The 16550-nt window shown below is 38.2% G+C and overlaps 1 protein-coding gene across 2 annotated transcripts in view; it reads right to left on the bottom strand.

Annotated features, from left to right (window-relative positions):
* The window catches only part of NELL2 (neural EGFL like 2), a 380317-nt gene that overhangs the window by 78224 nt on the left and 285543 nt on the right, over window positions 1-16550 (bottom strand). The window lies entirely within an intron of this gene.

Below are 16550 nucleotides of genomic sequence, written 5' to 3'. Positions count from 1 at the left end.
TAATCTCAACTTCCTCCTTGGTGAGAAACAATTAACCAAGTACCATTATGGTGGTTATGAGTACTAGGTGAGCTAATTCAAGTGAAACCATAATGGTACTTGGTTAATTGTTTCTCACCAAGGAGGAAGTTGAGATTAAGAAAGATGCTACTGCTCACTCGGACCAAACAGCTTTAAGCACTGGACCTGGAAGAGTGAACTCTAGCATCCGGACTCCCAGACTCACACTTCTGTCTACACTTTGGAAAATGAGTTTGTGCTCATTCCTCTCAGTTCAGTGAAAAATGAACCATTTGACTCCAAAACACTCTTTTTATGGCACTTAAATTCAAAGAGAAAGATGAAAAAGTATGCTCCAGACAGTCTTTACAAGTCCAAAGACGCTCTAGTTTTAAGCAATGCTGGATAAAAAAGTACATTCATTAAGGTTCATTTTAAGGACTATTCTTGATTTTCTTTGTAACAACCAAAGCAAGCCAAAACTTCTTCACCAGAATGTCCGTCGAAGTCCTCCCCATAGAAACTGTGCACAAATTTGCACAGAAACATTTTCTGGAAATTGCCAACTGGCTCCAATTCACTACACACCCCGCCTGTTGCTCAACTGATTGGTGTCCACTTTCAGTCTCACTTGATTCTTTTACCCATTACATTTGAGAAAATATCCCTGCTTCTCTCTCTTCATACTCCCCTTGTTGAGTCACTCAGCTTGTAACTCAGAGTGTAAAATATACTCACCCCAATCCAATCTATAAATACTGATTTATCCTTTTGTACAAACGGCAGTAGCCAAATTCATCAGAATCAGGTGAGAGATATATTGTTGTTGCTATTGTTGTTCTTCAGTCTCTAAGTCATGTCCAACTCTTTTTGGCCCTATGGACTGCAGCACTTCAGGCTCCCCTGTCCTTCACTATCTCCTGGAGTTTGCTCAAACTTATGTCCATTGAGTTGGTGATGCTCCCTAACCATTTCCTCTTCTGCTTCCCTCTTCTCCTTTTACCTTTAATTTTTCCCATAATCAGGGTCTTTTCCAATGAGTCAGTTCTTCGCATTTGGTGGCCAAAGTATTGCAGCTTCAGCATCAGTTCTTCCAATGAATATTCAGGGTTGATTTCTTTTAGGATTGACTGGTTTGATCTCTTTGCAGTCCAAGGGACTCTCAAGAGTCTTCTCCAGCACCGTTGAAAGCATCAATTCTTTGGTGCTCAGCCTTTTTATGGTCCAGCTCTCACATCCATACATGACTACTGGAAAAACTACAGCTTTGACTATACAGTCCTTTGTCAGCAAAGTGATATCTTAGGTTTTTAATATGATGTCTAGGTGTGCCATACCTCTCTCTCCAAGAAGCTAGCACCTTTTAATTTCATGGCTGCAGTCACCATCCACAGTGAGCCCAAGAAAATAAAATGTCACTGCTTTTTGGAGCCCAAGAAAATAAAATGTCACTGCTTTCTAATATTTCCCCTTCTACTTCTATTATTAGTAGAAAGCTATTATTACTAGGCCATCAGTTAGGCTTATCCTTGTTTCCCCTATCAACTGAGAATACCTGCTTTTGTTTTAACAGATCCTCCTCCTTGTTACAGTCAACATCACCCGTTAGAGAAGATGACATGCTGCATTTTCAAGAAAAAGACAAATATACATTTTTCCATAGTGCAGCCAAGGTTCATCACTTGAGGGACATAAGCCATATAAGTAATGCTTTTCTTAAAGCCTTAAGTGATTTTCCTTTTCAATATACTTTTTAAAAGTAAACTACTTATGAATTTAATAGTATAATCTCCTTTATCTACATTTAACAGAAATTGATTTTTAGTTGCAAAAGCAATCCATAAACTATGGATTAATTCCCATGAAGCACTGAAACTGCATAAGAGTTTAAGGTCATGTTTTTGTGCTTTAAGACTAACAACAGTACAAGGTAATCTTAGAGAAGTAAAATAAAATTGGCACAATCATGGTTGTTGAGAGGAAGACAAGAATTCTCCTGGTTGGACAAATCAAGGAGAAATTCACAAAACAGTGATACCAAGATGGTAAAATAGAGAGGGATAATGAGTGCATGCCTGGTGCCAGGTGTAACTAATTAAATAGAAAGCCAACCATATGCCTACCATGTGACCTTGCATGCACTGGTTAACCTCACTAAGCATGGTTTTTAAAATGATCATGGAAATAGCTACATATACCTCAGAGTATTGTTTTCTTGATTAAATTGAGATAACAAATGTAAAGCAATTAGCACAATGTTTGGCATATGGTACATTTTCAATCATGACCAGTTGATGTATTGGAAAAAAAGTAGTGAAGGTGGTCACTCAGTTGTGTCTGACTCTTTGTGACCCCATGGACTGTAGCCTGCCAGGCTCCTCTGTCCATGGAATTCTCAAGGCAAGAATACTTGAGTGGGTAGCCATTCCCTTCTCCAGAGGAATCTTCCCAGCCCAGGGATCAAACCTGCGTCTCCTGCATAGGCAGGCGGGTTCTTTACCCCTGAGCCACCAGGGAAGCTGACGTGTTAGGAAATTTTAAAAGGCAGTCCCAAATAATAATTGAAATAGTTTTAATATAACAGGAAAGTGGGATATGTAATAACAGTGGAAAAAAATTTTGCTTTAGGAAAATGTCTTGTTGACTACTTTGAGTAAAAAGTGCTACTCCATCTTCCAAAGTATGGGGGGGAGGAAAGTAGGGATGGTGGGGGGATAGAAAGAACAATTTAAAGGTTTAAACTCAAGGGAGGATAAGGGTCTCAGGAAGAAGAAGGACCTAGAAGGAACAGAAACATGATGCCAGGACTTTAGAGCAGGAGATATTTTTCCTGGGGAGAATGGACTCTGTAAGAGTGAATCTGAGGGTGAGAAGTCTTTATAATATTGAAAGCCCCTTCAGAAAAAAAAGGAATTACAAAAAAAATAATTATTGCTTATTTTACAAAAATATATGACCAATTAAGCACATTGCTAGGGCTCTTTCTGAGGCCTTGAAAGAGGGAAGCACGGTCAGATAAGTACAGCTTAAGATTTACTGGCTTAACAAAGAATCTGCCTCTGACTCTATGGCAAGCAATAGTCAAAGATTGTCAGAAAAATGGGATCTCTATTTAATTTTGGGTTTTGGCCCTTGCTTTGTTATTTAGGTCTCAGCCTTTATGATCAAAACTGTAGTTAACATTCTGCTACATGGTATTTGTCCTGGTGTTACTTTGAGGGGAATGAAGGACATGAAAGGAGATGATTTGTGTCAGGTCAAGGTGATTCCAATCCCATAGAAAGGCAATGCCAAAGAATGCTCAAACTACTGCACAATTGCACTAATCTCACACGCTAGTAAAGTAATGCTCAAAATTCTCCAAGCCAGGCTTCAGCTATATGTGAACCATGAACTTCCAGATGTTCAAGCTGGTTTTAGAAAAGGCACAGGAAACAGAGATCAAATTGCTGACATCTGCTGGATCATCAAAAAAGCAAGAGAGTTTCAAAAAATCATCTATTTCTGCTTTATTGACTATGCCAAAGCCTTTACCTGACCTGCCTCTTGAGAAACCTATATGCAGGTCAGGAAGCAACAGTTAGAATTGGACATGAAACAACAGACTGGTTCCAAATAGGAGAAGGAGTACGTCAAAGCTGTATATTGTCACCCTGCTTATTTAACTTATACGCAGAGTACATCATGAGAAACGCTGGGCTGGATGAAGCACAAGCTGGAATCAAGATTGCCAGGAGAAATATCAATAACCGCAGATATGCAGATGATACCATCCTTATGGCAGAAAGCGAAGAGGAACTCAAAAGCCTCTTGATGACAGTGAAAAAGGAGAGTGAAAAAGTTGGCTTAAAGCTCAACATTCAGAAAACGAAGATCATGGCATCTGGTCCCATCACTTCATGGGAAATAGATGGGGAAACAGTGGAAACAGTGTCAGACTTTATTTTTTGGGGCTCCAAAATCATTGCAGATGGTGAGTGCAGCCAGGAAATTAAAAGATGCTTACTCCTTGGGAGAAAAGTTATGACCAACCTAGATAGCCTATTGAAAAGCAGAGACATTACCTTGCCAACAAAGGTCCGTTCCGTCAAGGCTATGGTTTTTCCAGTGGTCATGTATGGATGCGAGGGTTGGACTGTGAAGAAAGCTGAGCGCCGAAGAATAGATGCTTTTGAACTGTGGTGTTGGAGAAGACTCTTGAGAGTCCCTTGGACTGCAAGGAGATCCAACCAGTCCTTTCTAAAGATCAGCCCTGGGTGTTCTTTGGAAGGAATGATGCTAAAGCTGAAACTCCAGTACTTTGGCCATCTCATGTGAAGGGTTGACTGATTGGAAAAGGCTCTGATGCTGGGAGGGATTGGGGGCAGGAGGAGAAGGGGACGACAGAGGATGAGATGGCTGGATGGCATCACCGACTGGATGGACTTGAGTTTGAGTGAACTCCGGGAGATGGTGACGGCCAGGGAGGCCTGGTGTGCTGCACTTCATGGGGTCGCAAAAAGTCTGACATGACTGAGTGACTGAACTAAACTGAACTGAAGGTGATTCCAATATGGAGGAAAGGAAGCACTCAGGATCCACCTAACAGGAGGGAAGCAGGCTGTCATGTACTGCAAAATGTCCAATTAGAAATACAGAGTAGCCCTTTGGAATGTGCAGTTAAGCTGTGGAGGAGGATGCCTTTTCATGACTTGAAGGTAGCTAAGTTCCACACAAGAGATAGTGTTAAGAAAGAGGTCAAGGGTGTAATTTAATCTCCCCGTTTAAGAGATGAAACAAGGAAACAATTGCAAACAAAGGCAGTCAGATAGGCAGAAAAGGAAGGGTGCTAAGAGTTCATGTGTGTGGAGGCTGCCAAGTGGGGGCACCAAGTGTAGCATTTACTGACCGGCTTTAGATTTACGTCACCCTGTGTTTAACTCCAAGCTCTTCAACTGAATAGCTATGTCACCTTGGGCAATTCACTTACTTCTCTATCTTTTCCCCCCAAAATGTGAATCATAACATCTATAACATAAGGCTGTTGCAATATGGACAGTCCAGAGAAAATGTCATGTCAAGGAAACCAAAGACAAAAGGTGGGGTGGTGGGGAGAGACTTCTTGAAGGAATTTGTCGCAGGAAGATCAAGAAACCTGAACATATTAGAAACAGTGCTTAAGAAGTTACATTTGATTTCCAGAGGAGTCATCTAGTAGGGGGGTGAGGTATAAGGTAAACAAGCACAATGAATGTACAACAAACACCCTCCATCAATTCGCCTTTCAAAAATGCAAATGAGAATAAAGATTTGATTAATCTCAGATAATATGGTATGAATATTTATCAATAATTTCAACTAAATCTGAGAATTCTTTCCATTCTGCTTCTATATAACATAAAATTAATTGATCGATTTTAATCTAATTGATTTTAGTCACTAAATACTGCCTCTCTTTCAGTGCAGGGTGCAAAATTATCTATAAATAGAGATTCAACAACCCTTGGTTTGTAATTTAGTTTTGTGATTTATGGAAAGAATTCCCTTCCCATTATTCATAGAGTAAAGGTTGTGACATCCTGTAATTTGACACTTACTTTTAATTCTTGGCTATTCAGAAGTGTTTATAGGCCTCTGTGTTTAATTAATTTCTTTTTTTCTAAATGGTCAAAAGCAGGAAGATTATAATGACTAAGTTGTCATGTTTATGGATTCCATCAGACTGATTGATTTTCAAGCAAAAAAGAAATACAAACAGTTGCAGTTAACTGATTTTATTTTCCTTGAATTAAACATTTTTAATGAGAATAATGTCACAAAAATATACTTGGCTTTGCATAAAAAGAAAAAAATGTAAGGTTAATTTTAAGGTGAGGTTGGACCTTTTAAAATCTGAAAGAAAACATGCTTGAGTGATTGATTTATATTTTAAAGGCTTCTCAAAGCAAATGAAAACATCTTATCTAAGAAAGAGAAGAAAGAGTTCCACATCTTCAAAGACTACCAGAGAATTCCTTTAACTTGTTTTGTTAAGGCTTCTGATTAAACAAGAGGTCAGAGTTCACTCTTACTCAGCTTTATAATTACCTTCAGACTGAATACTGAGAAAATTGGCAATAAAAAAACCCTGTCTAACACTTTAGAGTATACTTTTTACACATTTAATCAGTTGTTTGCTTGCCTTACAGGCCCCACCAGGAAGAGTTTATCATGAAGCTTTCCAGGGAAATTACAACTTCTGGGTTACAGCTCCAGAATTCACTCTTCTTGAGAGCAATTTCTTCCAGGGTTACCATATCAGACAAGATTAGTAGTTAGCAATCACTTAAAAGGTATTACTATTATTTTTGTTTCTACCTGTACTTTCCCTGTCATCTAGGTAAAATGCTCCCCTGTGCAATAGATAGAGATACAAACTCCCAAGAGGAAAAAACCTGCATTTTACATTCTGTATCTTCATATGCACATCATGTTGTATTTATTATGAGTGCCTGGAACTTAATAAATATTTAATTTAGATAATTTGGCTTCTATATTCCACAAAGTTGGCTGCCATTTTTGAAGGCATTTAATCATCTTTATGGTGATAAATATGGCCAAATATCAGAGCAAAAAGATTACAGGTTATTTTAATTCATCAGCCCTGGGCATGATTTCTTATTTCCCCACATTATTGGCTGTATAGCCCAGAAGAAATTTACTTAATCTTTTTGAATCTCAGTTTCCACATCTGATAACATTAACTTCTCTAGGGGGTATTGTAGAGATTAGGGGTAAGGTCATAATAATAACTAACATATACTGAGACCCATGTGGAAATTCTCTAGGCTTTAAGTGCTTCTAACATTTGGTAATCTAGACTCCGTGTTCACTTTCATATGATTTTTGTGATTAGTGTATTTCTTTTGGAACTCCAAGTTGTCTCTGGGTGAATTTGCTAGTTTTTTTCTTATTACAGCTACACATAATATCCTAAATTCACATGCTAGTTTAGCTCTTCAAGTATTTAAGAAGAGTTTGCATGCTACCTTTTCTTTTCCGTTTTCTTTTTCTCCATCTCTTGGTTAAACATTGAGAGTTTCTGAACTATCCTCTACATCTGCCAAGGCTTTCATCTCCCAGGTAAACGTTCACTCATCAAACTCCCATTTTCCAATAATTTCTTACAATCTGTTGGCCAAAGTGAATATACTATGCCACCATGCAATAAGAAATACAGAATTCATAGAGACAGTTACTTTATGCTTTAAGATTTAAAAGTACTCAGCTGGAATTAGCTGAGCTATTTCAAGTCCTAAAAGATGATGTTGTTAAAATACCGCACTCAACATGTCAGCAAATTTGGAAACTCATCAGTGGCCACAGGTCTGGAAAAGGTCAGTTCTCCTTCCAATCCCAAAGAAAGGTAATGCCAAAGAATGTTCAAACTATCATACAATTGCACTTATTTGACATGCTAGCAAAGTAATACTCAAAATCCTTCAAGCTAGGCTTCAGCAGTACATGAACCAATACATTCCAGATGTAAAAGTTGGATTTAGAAAAGGCAGAAGAACAAGAGATCAAATTGCCAGTATCTGCTGGATCATTGAAAAGCAAGAGAGTTCCAGAAAAACATCTCCTTTTGCTTTATTGACTACACCAAAGCCTTTGACTCTGTGGATCACACCAAACTGTGGAAAATTCTCAAAGAGATGGGAATACCAGACCACCTGACCTGCCTCCTGAGAAATCTGTATGCAGGTGAAGAAGCAACAGTTAGAACCAGATAAGGAACAATGGACTGGTTCACAATTAGGAAAAGGATATGTCAAGGCTGTATATTTTCATCTTGCTTATTTAAATTAAATGCAAAGTACAACATGCAAAATGCCAGGCTGGATGAAGCACAAGCTGAAATCAAGATTGTTGGGAGAATAATTAACAATCTCAGATATAGAGAGGCTGCTGCTGCTAAGTTGCTTTAGTCATGTCTGACTCTGTGCGACCCCATAGACAGCAGCCCACCAGGCCCCTCTGTCCTTGGGATTCTCCAGGCAAGAACACTGGAGTGGGTTGCCATTTCCTTCTCTAGATATGGAGATGGCACCACCCTAACGGCAGACAGTGAAGAGGAACTAAAGAACCTCTTGATGAACGTGAAAGAGGAGAGTAAAAACGTTGGCTTAAAACTCAACATTCAAAAAACTAAGATCATGGCATCCAGTTACATCACTCCATGGCAAATAGATGGAGAAATAATGGAAACAGTGATAGACTTTTATTTTGGGGGTCTCCAAAATCACTGCAGATGGTGACTGCAGCCATGAAATTAAAAGATGCTTGCTCCTTGGAAGAAAACATATGACTAACCTAGACAGCATATTAAAAAGCAGACACATTACTTTGCAACAAAGGTCCATCTAGTCAAGGCTATGGCTTTTCCAGTAATCATGCATGGATGTGAGAGTTGGACTATAAAGAAAGCTGAGGACTGAAGTATTGATGCTTTTGAACTGTGGTGTTGGAGAAGACTCTTGAGAGTCCCTTGGACTGCAAGGAGATCCAACCAGTCCATCCTAAAGGAAATCAGTCCTGAATATTCATTGGAAGGACTGATGCTGAAGCTGAAACTCCAATACTTTGGCCACCTGATGCAACAAACTGATTCACTGGAAGGGACCCTGATGCTGGGAAAGATTGAAGGCAGGAGAAGAAGGGGAAGACAGAGGATGAGATGGTTGGATGGCATCACCAACTCAATGGACATGAGTTTGAGCAAGCTCTGGGAATTGGGGAAGGACAGGGAAGTCTGGTATGCTGCAGTCCATGGGGTTACAAAGAGTTGGACATGACTGAGCAACTAAACTGACCTGAAGAGGAACTAAAGAGCCTCTTGATAAGGGTGAAAGAGGAGAGTGAAAAAGCTGGCTTAAAACTCAACATTCAAAAAACTAAGATCATGGTATCCAGTCCCATCACTTCATGGCAATAGATGGGGGAAAAGTAGAAAGAGTGACAGACTTTTATTTTCTTGAGCTCTGAAATCACTGTGGATGGTGACTACAGCCATGAAATTAGAAGACATGATGGCAGCACTGACTCAACGGACATTAGTTTGAGCAAACTCTGGGAGATACTGAAAGACAGGGAAGCCTGGTGCACTGCAGTCCATGAGGTTGCAAAGAGTCAGATGCCACTTAGTGACCGAACAACTGCAAATTAGTTTTTATGCTCCGTTTCTAACACAGATTTAGTATATACTTTCTTTTAGAAGTAGCACAATATACTTTTTCTCATACTGAAATTGGATCAGTGGTCAAGGAGAGCATGAAACTGTTATAGTTGGTTTCCTCAATCCTGTGCAGTTATTTTTTCTAACCCAAATGCAAGAGTCTATTTATATTTTATTAATATTCACTGAATGCCTACTATATGCAAAGCATGATGCTGAGCCCCATGAAAAACAAAAAAATTGTAGGTTTCCTTTCTACTCTTAAGGAACCAGGAGGAGGGAATAGGGAAAAGGGGACAGGGAGAAAGAAGAACAGTAAAAGAAAAGAAGAAAGTCAAATGGTAGGATAATGAATGTGGGCCCAAGATGTAAGAGATCAGAATTATGACTCAAAAATGAAATACTGGTAGAAGCGGTGTGTCCTTATTTGAAAGCTGAAAGTAGGACAGCTACAGGAAGTGCTTTTAAATGTTTGTTAAATGTCATACGGGTATTCTAATCCTCTTGTTCCTACAGTCTGAGAAGTTTTGAATCTCAGTTCTGTTTTTTGCCATATTAGCTACCTTTCTCAATCTATGTCATTTGCAAATTTGATTCATCTCCTTTGACTTGAGTATATACCCATACATTTGATATTTACCTTTGTCTCTGTGCACTACAGTTTAGTTTAAATCTAAAAATAAATGACCTAGAGTATATTTTATTCTCTCAAAAAACAGTAGAGTTCTTAAGGGAGAGCCACTGATCATCTGCATAAAGTTGACTGTTATGGTTATGTTGTACTTAAATCCCAGTGGCTTCTTCCATAAAGCTTACATAAAGAAAGAAATGGAAACTAGCCATGGATAAGAACCCTCCAGAAAGAAGCACAGACTCTCTTTAGGCACATCAGAAATCGGGTGAAAAGAAAGAAGCAGCTACGTCCACAGTTCAGTTCCAAGTAGAATATTTCCCTCATGCGCTTAGAGAAGACACCTGAAATTATATACCGAACTCATCTAGGACTGAAAACAGCATAAAGCTCATTTCAAGCCAAGATGGAGAGTTTGCCACTAAAAGACTAAATGGTAAGGAATCTGCCTGCAATGCAGGTGTCCCGGGTTCAATCCCTGGGTCGGGAAGATCCCCTGGAGAAGGGAATGGCTACCCACTCCAGGATTCTTGCCTGGAGAATCCCATGGGCAGAAAAGCATGGTGGGTTACAGTTCATGGGGTGGCAAAGAATCAGAAACGACTGAGTGACTAACACTTTCATCACTGTTTTTTTTTTTTTTTTTTTGAGAGTACTAAAGTAGGTCCTTCAGGAAGAAAGAAACAAAAGATAGAAGAAAGAAATGAAATGTAAGAAGCAAACATAATTTGAATGAATATGAAATGTGTCCTACATCTATTTTGAATTAGAGAAGACTGGCGTGCTGCGATCCATGGGGTTGCAAAGAGCCGGACATGATTGAGCGACGGAACTGAACTGAAGGCCCAGATAGCTGTTTGCCTCTTTGTGCTGTGCGGTGCTCAGTTGCTTCAGTCACATCCAACTCTTTGCAACCCCATGGACTGCAGCCCACCAGGTTCCTCTGTCCAAGGGATTTTCTGAGCAAGAATACTGTAGTGGGTTACCATGCCTTCCTCTAGGGGATCTTCCTGACCCTGGGATGGAACTTGAGTCTTCTGCTTCTCCTGCATTGCGGGCAGATTCTTTACTGCTGAGCCTCCTGGGAAGCCTACTTGTGTCTTTACCACTTTCAAAAGTCTCTCCAAGATATCAAGCTCATACCTCCTTATATTTCTGATGAATAGAAGTTCATCAGCTTATGTATGTAAATAAAATTAGAATATATGAAGGATAAAGTACTAGAACTTTCCCAACCAAAGTATGAAGGTGCTCAAAGAAAAAGAAAGATCCCAGAGTTACAAATTAAAACTGTACTTACGTGAGGGATGGCAGGCTTCTGTAACACTGACTTTCCTATTTGAATCATTCTCTCTAATGAAAATATATCAATACTAGGAGTTCCAAAGCATATTGTTAAGGGGGGAAGAAAAGCAGTGATCAGGGAAGAAATACAAAGGAAATTTACTTTTCATTATATGTTCTTTGTTCTTTAAAATTTTATACCATGTACCTATATTGCTTATTCAAGATATTAATGATGTATTCAGTTAATTGATTTTAGAATAATATCAAAGAAAAAAATCTAAAAAATAATTTGGTTTGCTTTGAATAAAATAAGGGGATATATGGATACTAGGCACTCAAGGTTATAATCAAATATGTTATATTCAAATGTGATCCCATGAAAATATTATCAATATTTTTAAAGCAAAAGTGGAGCTTTGTTCCAAATTTCTAAATTTTGTTTCTGGAGACCAGCCTTCTAATAGCTTGAAATATACTTTTTTCTCCCCTTACATTAACTCCATGACATGTCCTCACTTCTAGTGTTAATTAGGTAGAGTTTGAAAAATTTCCCCATCAGAATTGTTATCTATTATACATGACTAATACATGGAAACAGTAAAAATTTTTTTTCCAATTAACCTGAAGGACTTGGAAAAATGACTTTGAGATTTAACATTGAGAACTTTTAACTACTTTTTGAATAGTACAAAAACTTAAATTTCCATAAGACATTTTTTTAAAGATTAGCATTAGAATTAAAATAAAGGAATTATAAGCAAATGTGAAGAATGCAAATTCCTAAATTAAACATTTAAAACCATTGAAATGTGGGAAATTATACTTAGAGCAGGTTTATAAATAAATCAAGAAAACAAATTATTTCTTATTTTTAACCCTTATTTTATAACATCTCAGGGTACATGCAGCCAATTTAAGGACATTTAGAAGCTTCAGACAACTCTGTGTGTAAATTTTACTTAAAATATATAATAGAAACACATCAAATGCGATTTATTGAGAGCTCACCACATCTAAGACATGGTGTGGTGTGCCCTGTTAACGTTACTTCTTTTAATTTCCAGAACAACCCATGAGGTAGGTTTTATTATCTTAATTCTATACACATAAAGATTAAGGCATAGGAAAATGAAGTAATAAAGAAAAGATCACACAGCTGGTCAAGAGTAGAGCTAGGACCTTGCTGATGTTACTCTGACTCTAATTTTTATATTTTTGACCATTCTGTTATATGCTTCAAGGAGAAACAAGGTTTGGCATAACATTAGAAAATTAAAAGGATTATTTAAAAGAGGTCAAGGATCATCAACATAAAGAAAAGACATGTCTTAAGCACCTAAGCTAACTCATATACAGGTATGGTCAAAAAGCTTTTGAAAAGAGCTTTTGTTTTTAATTTGGTGACAGGAAAAAGTAACACTGGCATCTAAACTCATCCTAAACTCATTAACATACTTTCATTCATCAAATGTAATTCATTCACTTTTATCAGTAGAAACCAATAAGATTGCTTAGGTCTGGGCAAGTATGATTGGAGTCTCCACCTTAGGCAGATTAATGAATACCTGGAAAAGGCAAATGAGAAGGGGGCAGCAGAGGACAAGATAGCATCACAGACTCAATGGCCATGAATTTCAGCAAACTCCAGGAGACAGTGGAGGACAGAGGAGCCTGGCATGCTACAACCCATGGGGTCACAAAGAGTCAGACATGACTTAGTGACTGAAAACAACCACCATAGGTCTGTTCCCACATTACAAAGCCACTGAAATACCTGCTCTGTGTCTTGTCTCTTCCATTGAGAAATTCAGATCTGGAAAGGTGACTTTAATAGACATTGAGAAGGATCAGAAGTTGAACTTCCTTCTTCAGAAGTTTTTACAATGAAGTTTGTTTAATGGCTTTTGTATAGGAAGTTTGTATTTGTTTAAGTAGAGCAAAATGATTAGATCTGATAGAGTGCCTGAAGAACTACGGATGGAGGTTTGCGACACTACAGGAGGCAGTGATCAAGACAATCCCCAACAAAAAGAAATTCAAAAATGCAAAATGGTTGTCTGAGGAGGTCTTACAAATAGCTAAGAAAAGAAGAGAAGTGAAAGGCAAAGGAGAAAAGCAAAGATATACCCATTTGAATGCAGAGTTCCAAAGAATAGCAACGAGAGATAAGAAAGCCTTTCTCAGTGATCAATACAAAGAAATTGAGGAAAACAATAGAATGGAAAAGACTAGAGATCTATTCAAGAAAATTAGAGATACTAAGGGAACATTTCACATAAAGATGGGCACAATAAAGGACAGAAATGGTATGGACTTAACAGAAGGAGAAGATATTAAGAACAGGTGGCAAAAATACACAGAAACTATACAAAAAAAACTTCATGACCCAGATAACCACGATGGTGTGATCACACACCTAGAGCCAGACATCCTGGAATGCAAAGTCAAATGGGCCTGAGGTAACATATCTATGAACAAAGCTTTTGGAGGTGATGGAATTCCAGTTGAGCTATTTAAAATCCTACAAGATGATGCTGTGAAAGTGCTACATTCAATATGTCAGCAAATTTCGAAAACTCAGCAGTGGCCATAGGACTGGAAAAGGTCCATTTTCATTACAATTGTAAAGAAAGGCAATGCTGAAGAATGGTCAAACTACCACAGAACTGCACTCATCTCAGATGCTAGCAGAGTAATGCTCAAAATTCTCCAAGCCAGGCATCAACAGAACGTGAACCATGAACTTCCAGATGGTCAAGTTGGATTTAGAAAAGACAGGGAACCAGATATCAAATTGCCAACATCTGCTGGATCATAGAAAGAGCAAGAGAGTTCCAGAGACACATCTACTTCTGCTTTATTGACTACACCAAAGCCTTTGACTCTGTGGATCACAACAAACTGTGGAAAATTCTTCAAGAGATGGGAATATCAGACCACCTGACCTGCCTCCTGAGAAATCTGTATGCAGGTCAAGAAGCAACAGTTAGAACCAGACATGAAACAACAGACTGGTTCCAAATTGGGAGAGGATTACTTCAAGGCTGTATATTGTCACCCTGTTTATTTAACTTATATGCATCATGAGAAATGCAAAGTTGGATGAAGCACAAGCTGGAATCAAGATTGCCGGGAGAAATATCAATAACCTCAGATATGCAGATGATACCACCCTTACAGCAGAAAGTAAAGAACTAAAGAGCCTCTTGATGCAAGTGAAAGAGGAAAGTGAAAAAAGTTGGCTTAAAACTCAACATTCAGAAAACTAAGGTCATGGCATCTGGTCCCATCACTCCATGGCAAACAGATGGGGAAACAGTGGAAACAGTGGCAGACTTTATCATTTGGGGCTCAAAAATCACTGTAAGTGGTGACTGCAGCCATGAAATTAAAACACATTTGCTTCTTGGAAGAAAAGTTATGACCAACCTAGACAGTATATTGAAAAGCAGAGACATTATTTTGCCAACAAAGGTCCATCTAGTCAAGGCTATGGTTTTTCCAGTAGTCATGTATGGATGTGAGAGTTGGACCAAAGAACTGATACTTTTGAATTGTGGTGCTGGAGAAGGCTCTTGAGAGTCCCTTGGACTGCAAGGAGATCTAACTGGTCCATCCTAAAGGAAATCAGTCCTGAATATTCATTGGAAGGACTGAAGCTAAAACTCTAATACTTTGGCCACCTGATGGGAAGAACTGACTCACTGGATAAAACCCTGATGCTGGGAAAGATTGAAGGCAGGAGAAGGGGATGACAGAGGATGAGATGATTGGATGGCATCACCGACTCAATTGACATGAGTGGAACTCAAGCTCTGGAAGTTGGTGATGGACAGGGAAGCCTGGCGTGCTGCAGTTCATGGGGTTGTAAAGAGTCAAACATAACTGAGTGACTGAATTGAACTGAACTGAGGGCAAAATGATTCAAAACAATGCTTAAAAAAAAAAAAAGATCTCAGCTGTTGGTAAAGCAAAGTCATCTGAACTTTTTCTTTCTTTTTAAACTATGTTATCTCAACATTTTTATTCAAATTATCCTCTTCTCCTATGAAAAGATATACATTTTGCTAATGGAATTTCACTGTGAGTCATTTCAGTAAAAAAAAAAAATTCTATGGCAGAAATGTTTTGAAACTTTGCAGTTTAACAACTTCAGGAAATGTAACACATTTCGACATTAATAATAAATGCTAACTATGCATACTACCAATGGCACCCCACTCCAGTACTCTTGCCTGGAAAATCCCATGGATGGAGGAACCTGGTAGGCTGCAGTCCATGGGGTCATTTAGAGTCAGACACTACTGAGCGTTTTCACTTTCACTTTTCACTTTCATGCATTGGAGAAGGAAATGCAACCCACTCCAGTGTTCTTGCCTGGAGAATCCCTAAGACGAGGGAGCCTTGTGGGCTGCCGTCTATGGGATCGCACAGAGTCGGACATGACTGAAGCGACTTAGCAGCAGTAGCAGCATGCACACTACCAGAAAAATAACTTTACTATAAAGGAATTGAAGGATTTTTACTACCTACACTATAACAGTAATAATATGAACTTAAAAAAAAATCAATCCATCACAGCCAATTTAAAGTTACCTTGCATGCAAAGCAACATTCATATATGCCTCATGCTTCATTTATCATTTTGAAATTAGAGATATTAAAACCTAGAAAAACACTTAGGAATACAACTAAATTTACACTCATTTATTTACTCACTGAAAATAATTAAAAATTCATCTCGTGTTTTGATTTGTAGTCAGGAAACCCATTATTTTACACACACACACAGCCATTTAACACTAAAATGTCTGATATCCTTTTCTTTGATACTCAGTACATTTTTTTTTAGTTTTGCCATTTGATATCACCTTTTTCCTAGTCATAAGCATTTTAATTTGATATGTCAGCAGTTACCTATAGGGGACTGTCAACTGCTTTAGAGTCATGCTGCAAATCATGATTGAAAGATTTACTTTTAGTATAATGACAGCTTCACATATTAATCAGATCATCAGAGACATGTTTGCTGAGATTTAGCAATTGAGCAATAAATACAGCATGGCAGTGATAGAGCTGTTAAACTTCAGCACATAGATTTCAAATACATTTTATTGAGTTATCCAAGAAATAATCACCCTGCTAAACCCAAGTTAAACACATAATGGAATATTAGGTTGTTTAATTAAAACTGAAGTTATGCTTTACAAGTAAGTAATCTTACAAGTGGATAAAAAAAGAAGGCCATGAAAATTAATTTTACTCAGTAAAAAATACACAAAGCCCTTTTGTGAAGTTGGTAAATGGGTTCAATCATTTCACCAATGTACACATGATGGAGAAATAGACTAAATAAATTAGGAGGAGGAGGTTCAGAGGAGACTTTTCGACTAAAGTAATACGGGTTGGTAAAACTCATGTACATTAAGATTACCTTTC

Source organism: Capra hircus, chromosome 5, assembly GCF_001704415.2.
Source record: "Capra hircus breed San Clemente chromosome 5, ASM170441v1, whole genome shotgun sequence".
Lineage (NCBI taxonomy): Eukaryota > Metazoa > Chordata > Mammalia > Artiodactyla > Bovidae > Capra > Capra hircus.
The sequence above is the reverse complement of the archived record's forward strand: the minus strand, read 5'-3'. Positions and strand labels throughout refer to the sequence as shown.